The 12,979-nt window shown below is 48.6% G+C and overlaps 1 protein-coding gene across 2 annotated transcripts in view; it reads left to right on the top strand.

The window, feature by feature from the left end:
• GCSH (glycine cleavage system protein H) overlaps nucleotides 1-12,979 on the top strand; it is a 169,519-nt gene that overhangs the window by 129,168 nt on the left and 27,372 nt on the right. The gene's annotated exons all lie outside the window — the stretch shown is intronic.

Here is a 12,979-nt window from a genome sequence, read left to right as displayed (position 1 = left end):
ATCAGCATCATTTTATAATACTGTATAATTGAATTCAGCAGCTAAATAACTGATTCTGCTATAAGCAATGCCTGTAGCTAAGGTTATATGTCCCACTCCTGTAGCTACATTGATAAGTGTCATGCAGCTGGGGTTGTATAGTGCATAGTGGGAGTTTACGTAACCCCACTTCTCAGCTGCTGCGCTCCCTCTGCGACTAGGCCACTCCCCCAACTCTATGCTGAATGGCTGCTCCAGAGGGATGGTCACTCACCCAGTCATACCACACCGAATTTGGGTCTATGGGTCTGTGCTGTAGCCTAGCCCCTTCGATTCCTCAGGGAGGCTGTCCCTACTTCTACCAGCCGCTGAATTTGGAGGATCGACTTGCCTGACCGGCGCTCCAGCCCTCCACACTTTCACTCTCCTGGCCTCCTATGCAATCAGTGCTGGCAGAGAGAGGTAAGGCGCTGTCCATCCTGGACTGTAGTCTCTCCTCACTCACGCGTCTACCACCGCGGCAGCTCCGGGTGTCAGCAATCCCCACACTTCACTGATCCCCACAACTGATTTCGACAGGGGTCACCTCCTTTACTGGTAAGAGATCCCCCTGTCCTCCGTCACTGCTCCTCACTATTTCACAGGCTACTGGCTCTCCCCCAATTGCCGCACCAGCAGCCCCCCTATAACCTCCTCTCCAACTGCTCGTGACTCCCGCTCCCCAGCTGTGGCATGCGGACGATGCCGCCACGGGGACAGTCCAGCAGCTTCTTCCCCCTCCACTGTACTATAGCATACAAATTAACACTATTAACATTACACATACACATATACTTTATACTAATATAGCTCCCTAATAGTAACCAGGGATTACACCCATCTCTCTCTCTCTCTCTCTCTCTCTCTCTGTGTGTTACCCATCTTTCTCCCCATCTATCTCTTCCCAATCTTTCTCTCTCTTCCCCATCTCTGGTCCCCATATCTCTCTCTCTCGCTCTCTCTTCCCCATATCTCTCTATCTCTTCCCATCTCTTTCTCTATCTCTCTTTCTCTTTCCCATCTCTTTCTCTATCTCTCTTTCTTTTCCCCATATCTCTGTTATGCACACCAGTGCCAGCAGGAATGTACTGGTGTCTGAACGGTGAGGGATGCAAAACAAATGAACTCACAGACAGACTGGGGAATATGACATTACATACACAGAAGGTGATAGGGTAACAAAATAAACACAAAGTGAACAGAGAAGCCCAAAGGCTAAGAAACTGGGTGTCTCCCTAGTATTAGGAATGCTCAGATGGAAAGAAGCGAGATGTAGTGATTTAATACGTAGAGAACCCGAAATGCTGTTGCTAAGGGCAACAGCAAAACCCTAAAGGGTTACCAACGGGTGTGGCAGTAAACTCCTTGGTCAGAGATGGAATAATAGACACAAGGAGAGTCTCCACAATCCTAGTCCTCACTTGCAGTGCACTGGTTCAGCTTACTGCCACTAAACTGACACCTGAACACCTTGCACAGTGAGAAAGGATTTTGGCAGGCAAGTCTGAGAATACAGCCGCAAACTTGCTAGGTTCACAGAGTAGCAAAAGAACCCCAGCAGGTTAAACGACTGACTCCAGTCTTACTGCTAGGTCTGGATTGGCAGAGTGTAATACCAAATCCCAAGGCCTATTTGCAGTAAGCAACAAACAAATACAAAGTTTACACTGTACTAGCTAGCTTTCAGGAACTGACTAACCAACAAAGATTCAGCAGCATCTGCCTAACCTGAGAAGAGGGTTTATATAGCAGGTGCTGTCCACGCCCCACTCAGACCTCACAGACTGTGAGCACAAAAAACAGCACCGGTTCCCCTGCCGTGCACAGAGCCTGTAACCACTGCACAGCAAAAGACCCGAACCGGAGTATCAGCTACGCTCAGGTTACTCCGCTAGCACTTGTCTCCCGGTTGCCATGATGACGTGGCAGCACAGAGCAGGAGACCCTAACAATCTCTCTCTCTTGTCCCCATCTCTGTGTCTCTGGTCCCCATATCTCTCTCTCTCGCTCTCTCTCTCTTCCCTATATCTCTCTCTCTCTTCCCTATCTATCTATCTCTTCCCTATCTCTTTCTGTATCTCTCTATCTCTTCCCCATATCTCTCTCTCTCTCTCTCTTCCCAATCTTTCTCTCTCTGGGTGGAATGTAGCAATGCTAAAAATGTGTTTTTTTGAGGTTTGGCCACTTACCGCGTGTGCATCAAGCCCTGTAAATGTAATACATTCCGGTGCTTGGATGCGGTAGGCAACGCCATCTGTAGACCATTTCGTATCAACCTAATGACTGTCAATCACAACATTGTTTATCCATTGATACAGAGCCCAATCGCACAGTCTCAGAAATGTTTGGAAAATGTATAGGGCGTTCCGGGACAGGGTGGTGGCTAAGCAGACGTTCCATCTTAAGGGCATGTTATGATAGGGTTGCGGGCGTGCCACTGATAGTGGCTGTGTACTGAGACACAGAAACAGGGGCGTAGCTACACCTTTGTGGGCCCCATAGCACAATTTCCACGGGGCCCCCAGACTGGGGCTGTCACAAATCAAACTGTCAGTGAGCTGTCACCTGCATGTGGGTGGGCTCAGTAAAAGATGATCATACCGTCTGTGCATTGTTTTTACATAACTTTTATCTAAACTCCATGAACTACTCAGTAAGAGCGACAGCATACCAAAGAAACAAAATCTATTTGTGAACCCCGCATCCATGTGTTTAGAATAATTCAGCCTATGGGCCTAATTCAGACCTGGTCGCACGCAGGCTATTTTTTGCACTGCTGCAACCAGGTAATCGCCGCCTACAGGGGAGGGAGTAAACGCTGTGCAGGGGTGCGATCGGCTGTGCAGAACTGCACAAGTTCGTGCAGTTTCTGCAGAGCCCAGGACTTAATCAGCCGCTGCGATGATCTGAGATGTTGCTGACATCAGGAACCCTCCCTGGAAACAACCGGGGCCAAGCCTGCGTTTTTCCGGACACTCCCAGAAAACGGTGAGTTGCCACCCACGAACACCTTCTTCCTGTCAATCTTCTTGCGATGGCCGGTGCGATCGCTTTCTTAGTTCGTTTCGGAGCTGCTCGGCGCCGGCGGTCGACGCGCCTGCGGATTGTGGGTCACACGCATGTGCACTACAGACCCGATCGCACGGCTGCGAAAAAATGCAGCGTGCCATCGGGTCTGAATGGCCCCCTATGTCTCCAGCAAAACAATAACATGTGGACAGCGCTTATATCTTCTTATATCTTCTGCAACAGCTGACATATCTGACAATACAGCTGAGTAGTCCTATATGGCAGGAGCTGTCTCAAGACATTGATCTGCTTTTTGCAACAGATGTTTTCTGTGTGTTACTTATTTTCACTTACTGAACAGCATGGGATCAATTCGCCATTTCCGTCTTTAGTTACCGTATGTGACACTGAGCCCCGGCTACATATCAATACACCAACAACACTCAATAGAAGCATTTATCACCTAACCAAGCAGGGAAACAGCTAACGCTAAAATGGAAAACAAAACACACATTGCTTGTCCCGGCTCCAATTAGTGGAAGTGCAGTGATGAATGTCCTCAACCCAAGATTTGGGGGCTGATTGAGAGGTGGACGCAATGCAGTCGGTTGTTGCAGCCGCTACTGTGAATGTAAGCTAGTTCCGCAGGGTTCATCTTGTGCATATAGGCTTCCGTCATCCACTGTCACGGACGCAGCATTAGATCATCTGCAAAAATATCGGCTATCGGAGGAACCCTCAGGTTACATAGTCATCTACAGACTGGCATCCAGGTAACAAGCAGAGCCGGCCCTAACCAATATGATGTCCTAGGCAAGATTTTGGCTGGTGCCCCCTAGCACCGACACTAGTTCTACAGGAGATGCCTGGCATGAGTCAGCTGGCAGCTCTGCTAACGCCGGGCGCCTTTTGTTTATGAAAATACATCTTAATTGCATTACTATGTGGCTAGGGTGCACAAGCAGCTTCTGCTGATAAAAATGATATGCAGCATGCCTATATTCTGTGTGCGACTGCGGCTGTATCTGCATACGAAATGCTACATTACAGTGATTTCCAGGAATACACTGCAACGTAGCATTTCGTATGCAGATACAGCCGCAGTCACACACAGAATATATGCATGCCGCATATCATTTTAATCAGCAGAAGCTGCTGGTGCCCCAAAGCATACCAAATGCCCTAGCCCTAGGCATTTGTCTAGTATGCCTATGCCTAAGGCCGGCTCTGGTAACACGCACAGATAAGCCCTACAATTGCTCTATCCCATAGTTGGAAATAAGGACACTATCAGCATTCCCCTCATTTGGCTTCCATCCAGCCAGGGTCGGACTGGGGAATGCTGCTGTAGGCGCCCATGCTTAATGGTGTAGCCAGGTTCCAGTAGGGGCGTGGCCAGGCACCACAGAGGTTTGGCTAACCATTACATGTTCTGTGCCCCTCGGTAAATATATAAAAAACCAAATTATTGTGCAGTATAATGTAACATATGTATTATGCATAAATCCAGTGCACTAGGATAGTCTGGAACTTGATCCCTAGTGGAGGAGGAGGGCCTACAGGCAGCAGGGCCCACCGGTGGTTTCCCCTGTTCCCCTGTGGGCCAGTCCAAACCTGCATCCAGCTCTGCAGAAGAATAGACCTTTCCTGGTTGAAGATTCGAAGGAAAGGAAGAGCTGCATCACGTTGTCACCTAGACTGTTAACTATTTCATTATTATGGTTCCTTCTTTGACTCATCAAGTGCAAGTGTTTATTGGACCAGCAGTGTGGCAGGAAGATATATACCCGTGCGTATCTGTTATTTATTACAGACTGGGTTCCATGAACCAGACATCCACTGCCAGAATAGATAGCGCCACCAAGTCTATTGATTTCTGTAATGAGCTAGCAATCTCTATGTGTACAGGTAATGGATTGCATCACCTCCTCTGAGACCTTTTCCAGTATTCTTCTTCTTTTCTGGCCGTAACTATGGCAACTGTCAATAGTGTGTGTCGCCATGTGGGAGTAAATCATACACATATACCCAGAGGGTGTGATGACATTTTCCAGTATACAGCGTTCCCTATGTCACAGATCACTGATTACAATGAAATCTGCTAGGAAAATATTTGAGAAACCATCATACTGGAATGATATATTTTGTTACTCATGAACTTTATGATTTCAGGTAAATAAAGGAACTCAGCTGTCATATGGTAAAAATAAGAATTTACTCACCGGTAATTCTATTTCTCGTAGTCCGTAGTGGATGCTGGGGACTCCGTAAGGACCATGGGGAATAGACGGGTTCCGCAGGAGACTGGGCACTCTAAAGAAAGATTAGGTACTATCTGGTGTGCACTGGCTCCTCCCTCTATGCCCATCCTCCAGACCTCAGTTAAGGAAACTGTGTCCGGAAGAGCTGACATTACAAGGAAAGGATTTTGGAATCCAGGGTAAGACTCATACCAGCCACACCAATCACACCGTACAACTTGTGATAACCATTCCCAGTTTACAGTATGAACAAAACTGAGCATCACTCAACGGATGGCTCATAACAATAACCCTTTATAAAGCAATAACTATATACACGTATTGCAGAAAGTCCGCACTTGGGACGGGCGCCCAGCATCCACTACGGACTACGAGAAATAGAATTACCGGTGAGTAAATTCTTATTTTCTCTAACGTCCTAGTGGATGCTGGGGACTCTGTAAGGACCATGGGGATTATACCAAAGCTCCCAAACGGGCGGGAGAGTGCGGATGACTCTGCAGCACCGAATGGGCGAACACAAGGTCCTCCTCAGCCAGGGTATCAAACCTGTAGAATTTTGCAAAAGTGTTTGACCCTGACCAAGTAGCAGCTCGGCAAAGCTGTAATGCCGAGACCCCTCGGGCAGCCGCCCAAGAAGAGCCCACTTTCCTTGTGGAATGGGTTTTTACTGATTTAGAATGCGGCAATCCCGCCGCAGAATGAGCCTGCTGAATCGTATTACAGATCCAGCAAGCAATAGTTTGCTTTGAAGCAGGGGCACCCAGCTTGTTGGGTGCATACAGGATAAACAGCGAGTCAGTCTTCCTGACTCCAGCCGTTCTGGTCACATAAATCTTCAAAGCCCGGACTACGTCCAGCAACTTGGAGTCTTCCAAGTCACGAGTAGCCGCAGGCACCACAATAGGTTGGTTCAAATGAAAAGATGACACCACCTTTTGGCAGGAATTGCGGACGAGTCCTCAATTCTGCCCTGTCCATATGGAAAACCAGACAGGAGCTTTTACATGACAAAGCTGCCAATTCTGACACACGCCTAGCCGAAGCAAAGGCCAACAGCATGACCACTTTCCACGTGAGATACTTGAGCTCCACGGTCTTAAGTGGCTCAAACCAGTGGGATTTCAGGAAATCCAACACCACGTTAAGATCCCAAGATGCCACTGGTGGCACAAAAGGGGGCTGAATATGCAGCACTCCCTTAACAAATGTCTGAACCTCAGGCAGTGAAGCCAGTTCTTTTTGAAAGAAAATGGATAGGGCCGAAATCTGGACCTTTATGGACCCCAATTTTAGGCTCATAGTCACTCCTGACTATAGGAAGTGCAGGAATCGACCAAGCTGGAATTCCTCTGTAGGGGCCTTCTTGGCCTCACACCAAGCAACATATTTTCGCCATATACGGTGATAATGCTTTGCTGTCACGTCCTTCCTAGCCTTTATCAGCGTAGGAATAACTTCATCCGGAATGCCCTTTTCTGCTATGATCCGGCGTTCAACCGCCATGCCGTCAAACGCAGCCGCGGTAAGTCTTGGAACAGACAGGGCCCTTGTTGCAACAGGTCCTGTCTGAGAGGTAGAGGCCATGGGTTCTCTGTGCATTTCTTGTAGTTCTGGGTACCAAGTCCTTCTTGGCCAATCCGGAACCACGAGTATTGTTCTCACTCCTCTTTTTCTTACGATTCTCAGCACCTTGGGTATGAGAGGAAGAGGAGGAAACCCATAGACCGACTGGAACACCCACGGTGTTACCAGTGCGTCCACAGCTATCGCCTGAGAGTCCCTTGACCTGGCGCAATACCTTTTTAGTTACTTTTTTTTGAGGCGGGACGCCATCATGTCCATCTGTGGCAGTTCCCATCGATTTGTAATCTGCGTGAAGACTTCTTGATGAAGTCCCAACTCTCCCGGGTGGAGGTCGTGCCTGCTGAGGAAGTCTGCATCCCATTGGGCCACTCCCGGAATGAACACTGCTGACAGTGTACTGACGTTATTCTCCGCCCAGCGAAGAATTCTGGTGGCTTCTTCCATCGCCACCCTGCTCCTTGTGCCGCCTTGGCGGTTTACATGAGCCACTGTGGTCTGACTGTATCAGAACCGGTTGGTCACAAAGCAGGGTCTCCGCTTGACTTAGGGCGCTGTATATGGCCCTTAGTTCCAGGATATTGTGAAGGCAAGTCTCCTGCCTTGACCACAGCCCTTGGAAAAAAAATTTTTTTTTTCCTGTGTGACTGCCCCCCACCCTCGGAGGCTTGCATCCGTGGTCACCAGGACCCATTCCTGAATGCTGAATCTGCGACCTTCGAGAAGGTGAGCACTCTGCAGTCACCACCGGAGAGACACCCTGGCTCTGGGGGATAGGGTGATTAACCGATGCATCCGAAGATGTGATCCGGACCACTTGTCCAGTAAGTCCCAATGTAAGGTCCTTGTATGGAACCTGCCGAAGGGAATGGCCTCGAATGATGCCACCCTCCTTCCCAGGACTCGAGTGCAGTGATGCACTGACGCCTGTTTTGGTTTTAATAGATTCCTGACCAGTGTCACGAGCTCCTGAGCTCTCTCTATCGGAAGATAACCCTTTTCTGGTCTGTGTCTAGGATCATGCCTAGGAGAAGCAGATGAGCTGTAAGAACCCACTGCGACTTAGGAATATATAGAATCCAGCCGTGTTGCCGTTTCACTTCCAGAGAAAGTGATACGCTGTTCAGCAACTGCTCTCTAGATCTCGCTTTTATGAGGAGATTGTCCAAGTACGTGATAATAGCGACACCTTGCTTCCGCAGGAGCAACATCATTTCCGCCATTACCTTGGTGAATAGTCTCAAGGCCATGGAGAGACAAAACGGCAACGTCTGAAATCGGTAATGACCATCCCGTACCGCAATTCTGAGGTACGCCTGATGAGGTGGATAAATGGGGACATGAAGGTGTGCATCCTTTATGTCCCGAGTCACCATAAAATCTCCCCCTTTCAGGCTTGCAATAACCGCTCTTAGCGATTCCATCTTGAACTTGAAACCTTTCAGGTATATGTTCAGGGATTTTAAATTCAATATGGGTCCGACCGAACCATCTGGTTTTGGGACTACAACCTGGTCGAAAAACAATCCCCTCCTTGTTGGAGGAGGGGAACCTTGACCACCACCTGTTGAAGATACAATTTATGTATTGCAGTTAACACGGTTTTCCTCTCGTAGGGGGAAGCCGGCAGGGCCGTCGGGAAGGGGGCATCTTCTCAAAGTCCAGCTTGCCCAGGGATCTAACAGGGAGTGAACCCACTTGTGGCTGAACTTCCGAAGGCGTGCCCCCACCGGGCCTAGCTCCGCCTGTGGAGCCCCAGCGACATGCGGTGGATTTTTGTAGAGGCCGGGGAGGACTTCTGATCCTGGGAACTAGCTGTGTTGTGCAGCTTCCTTTCTCTACCCCCGCCTCTAGCAAGAAAGGACGCACCTCGGACTTTCTTGTTTCTTTATTCGAAAGGCTGCATTTGATAATGTCGTGCTTTCCTAGGCTGTGCAGGGATATAAGGCAAAATATCAGAATTTCCAACCTGTGGAGACCGGGTCCGAGAACCCTTCTCCACACCATCCTCAGCCTTCCATATGCCACTTAAGTCGGCATCATCTGTCCATTGCATATTGTACCGGACACGTCACGCAGAAATCGACATAGCTTTGATTCTAGGACCCAGTATACTCATGTCTCTGTGGGCATGTTTTATATATACATATCTCTTAATACAGCATCTTTAATACATATATATATATATATATATATATATATATATATATTTCTATATACATACTAGGGTCTCAATCTCTGCTGATAAGGTACCTGTCCACGCTGCCACAGCGCTATAAACCCATGCCGACACAATCGCCGGTATGAGTAGTGTACCAGAATGTGCACGCTATCTGCAGGATCCCTGAGAATAGCTGTAACATCAGGGCTGCCTTTTGTGACACCCTAGGCATACTTGCCTACCTGACCCTCTCCATGAGGGAGAAAATGCTCTGTTCCTGGACTTTCCTGGTAATGTATGATTGCCATCACCTGTGGTGAAACACCTTTCTTATCAGTTAACTAGGTCACCACAGGTGATGGCAATCATACATTACCAGGAAAGTCCAGGAACAGAGCATTTTCTCCCTCATGGAGAGGGTCAGGTAGGCAAGTATGACCCTAGGGGAAGATTCCCATCCTATCCTGGCCCTAGTGGGGAAAGGATACTGCCTGAGAATCCTTTGTGGGAACTTACAGTCTCTTGTGTGAAGTTTCCCGCTCTTTTTCCTCATGAGAGGAGGGAAATTTACCTCAGCTTCATCCCCTTAAACATGTGTACCCTTGTGACAGGGACAGATGAGTCATCAGTGATATGCAAATCATCTTTTATTACAATAATCATATATTGAATACCTTTCAGCCATCTTGGCTGTAACTGTGCATTATCGTAGTCGACACTGGAGTCAAACTCCGTGTCGACATTAGTGTTTATTATTTGGATAGTGAGCATTGTGAGACTCTGAAGGTCTCTGTGACAGAGGGACAGACATGGGTAGATTTCCTGTCTGTTCTCCAATCTTTTGTTCCATAAATTCACCTCAGCACTTACACATATCCAAACAGGTGTCGGCGTTGTCAACGGAGACACCCTCACACACACATATTTGCTCCATCTCCTCCTTAGGGGAGCCTTTTACCTCAGACATGTCGACACACACGTACCGACACACCACACACACAGGGGATGCTCTATTTGAAGACAGTTCCCCCATAAGGCCCTTTGGAGAGACAGAGAGAGAGTATGCCAGCACACACCCCAGCGCTATATGACCAAGGAATCACACAGTAACTTAGTGTTAACCCAGTAGCTGCTGTATATATTGTTTTTACGCCAATTTATGTGCCCCCCCTCTCTTTTACACCATCTCTATCGTGCAGGGGAGAGCCTGGGGAGCTTCTCTCAGCGGATCTGTGGAGAGAAAATGGCGCTGGTGAGTGCTGAGTAAGAAGGCCCCGCCCCCTCAGCGGCGGGCTTCTGTCCTTGTGTAAAATTAATGGCGGGGGCTCATGCATATAACAGTGTCCAACTCATACTTGCCTACCTGACCCTCTCCATGAGGGAGAAAATGTTCTGTTCCTGGACTTTCCTGGTAATGTATGATTGCCATCACCTGTGGTGAGCTAGGTAATTGATAAGAAAGATGTTTCACCACAGGTGATGGCAATCATACATTACTAGGAAAGTCCAGGAACAGAGCATTTTCTCCCTCATGGAGAGGGTCAGGTAGGCAAGTATGGTCCAACTGTATATATGCTGCTTTCTCTAACGTCCTAAGTGGATGCTGGGGACTCCGTAAGGACCATGGGGAATAGACGGGCTCCGCAGGAGACAGGGCACTTTAAAGAAAGAATTAGGTCTACTGGTGTGCACTGGCTCCTCCCTCTATGTCCCTCCTCCAGACCTCAGTTAGAATCTGTGCCCGAACGAGAAGGGTGCACCTTAGTGAGCTCTACAGAGCTTGCTGAGAAAGAAAGTCTTTTGTTAGGTTTTTTATCTTCAGAGAGCTTCTGCTGTCAACAGACTCTCTGCTACGTGGGACTGAGGGGAGAGAAGCAAACCTTACCACCCGTGGAATAGGTTGCGCTTCTTAGGCTACTGGACACCATTAGCTCCAGAGGGATCGAACACAGGTACTCACCATTGGCGGTCCGATCCCAGAGCCGCGCCGCCGTCCCCCTCGCAGAGCCAGAAGCAAGAAGCACCACGTGGATGAAGAAAATTGGCGGCAGAAGACTCCAGTCTTCACATAAGGTAGCGCACAGCACTGCAGCTGTGCGCCATTGCTCCCACAGCACACCACACACTCCGTTCACTGTAGGGTGCAGAGCGCAGGGGAGGGCGCCCTTGGCAGCAATAAGGTACCTTTTTTGGCAAAGTGAGCAGCCATACAGTTGGGCACTGTATGTCTGCATGAGCCCCCGCCATTATTTTACACAAACTCGGGACAGAAGCCCGCCACGGAGGGGGCGGGGCTTCTACCTCAGTACTCACCAGCGCCATTTTTATCTTCACAGCTCTGCTGGAAGGAAGCTCCCCAGACTCTCCCCTACAGAATCACGATTGAGGGGTAAAACAGAGAGGGGGGGCACATAAATTTAGGCGCAAATCATATAATACAGCAGCCACTGGGTAAACACTGAGTTACTGTGTTTTTTCCTGGGTCATATAGCGCTGGGGTGTGTGCTGGCATACTCTCTCTCTGTCTCCCCAAAGGGCCTTGTGGGGGAATTGTCCTCAGATGTGCATTCCCTGAGTGGGTGGTGTGTCGGTACGTGTGTGTCGACATGTCTGATGTAGTAGGCTCCCATAAGGAGGAGACGGAGCAAATATGTGTGTGAGAAGGTGTCGCCTTCGACAACGCAGACATCTGTTTGGATATGTGTAATTAGTGCTACGATAAAGTTATTGCACAAAGAAGGTTAGGAAACAGACAGGAAGTCTACCATGTCTGTCCCTATGTCGCAGAGTCCGTCAGAGTCTCTCAATGATCACTATCCAAGATAATAAACACTGATATCGACACAGAGTTTGACTTCAGTGTCGACTACGATAATGCAAAATTACAGCCAGATTGGCAGAAAAGTATTCAATATATGTTATTGTAATAAAAGATGATTTGCATATCACTGATGACTCATCTGTCCCTGACACAAGGGTACACAGGTGTAAGGGAAGCTGAAGTAAATTTCCCTCCTCTCATGAGGAAAAAGAGCGGGAATCTCCAGACAAGAGACTGCAGCTTCCCACAAAGATTTCTCAGGCAGTATCCTGTCCCCACTAGGGTCAGGATAGGATGGAAATCTTCCCCTAGGGTGTCACAAAAGGCAGCCCTGATGTTACAGCTATTCTCAGGGATCCTGCAGATAGCGTGCACACTCTGGTACAATACTCAGACCGGCGATGGGGTCGGCATGGGTTTATAGCGCTGTGGCAGCGTGGACATGTACCTTATCAGCAGAGATAGAGACCCTAGTAATATATATAGGGATATATATATTTATATTAAAGATGCTGTCTTAAGAGATATGTCTATATATATATATATATATATATATATATATATATATTTCTCTAACGTCCTAAGTGGATGCTGGGGACTCCGTCAGGACCATGGGGAATAGCGGCTCCGCAGGAGACAGGGCACAAAAATAAAGCTTTAGGATTAGGTGGTGTGTACTGGCTCCTCCCCCTATGACCCTCCTCCAAGCCTCAGTTAGGTTTTTGTGCCCGTCCGAGCAGGGTGCAATCTAGGTGGCTCTCTTAAAGAGCTGCTTAGAAAAGTTTTTTAGGTTTTTTATTTTCAGTGAGTCCTGCTGGCAACAGGCTCACTGCATCGAGGGACTTAGGGGAGAGAATTTCAACTCACCTGCGTGCAGGATGGATTGGATTCTTAGGCTACTGGACACCATTAGCTCCAGAGGGAGTCGGAACACAGGTCTCACCCTGGGGTTCGTCCCGGAGCCGCGCCGCCGACCCCCCTTACAGATGCTGAAGATTGAAGGTCCGGAAACAGGCGGCAGAAGGCTCTTCAGTCTTCATGAAGGTAGCGCACAGCACTGCAGCTGTGCGCCATTGTTGTCACACACTTCACACCAAGCGGTCACGGAGGGTGCAGGGCGCTGCT

This window comes from Pseudophryne corroboree, chromosome 11 (assembly GCF_028390025.1).
Source record: "Pseudophryne corroboree isolate aPseCor3 chromosome 11, aPseCor3.hap2, whole genome shotgun sequence".
Classification (NCBI taxonomy): Eukaryota; Metazoa; Chordata; class Amphibia; order Anura; family Myobatrachidae; genus Pseudophryne; species Pseudophryne corroboree.
The sequence above is the reverse complement of the archived record's forward strand: the minus strand, read 5'-3'. Positions and strand labels throughout refer to the sequence as shown.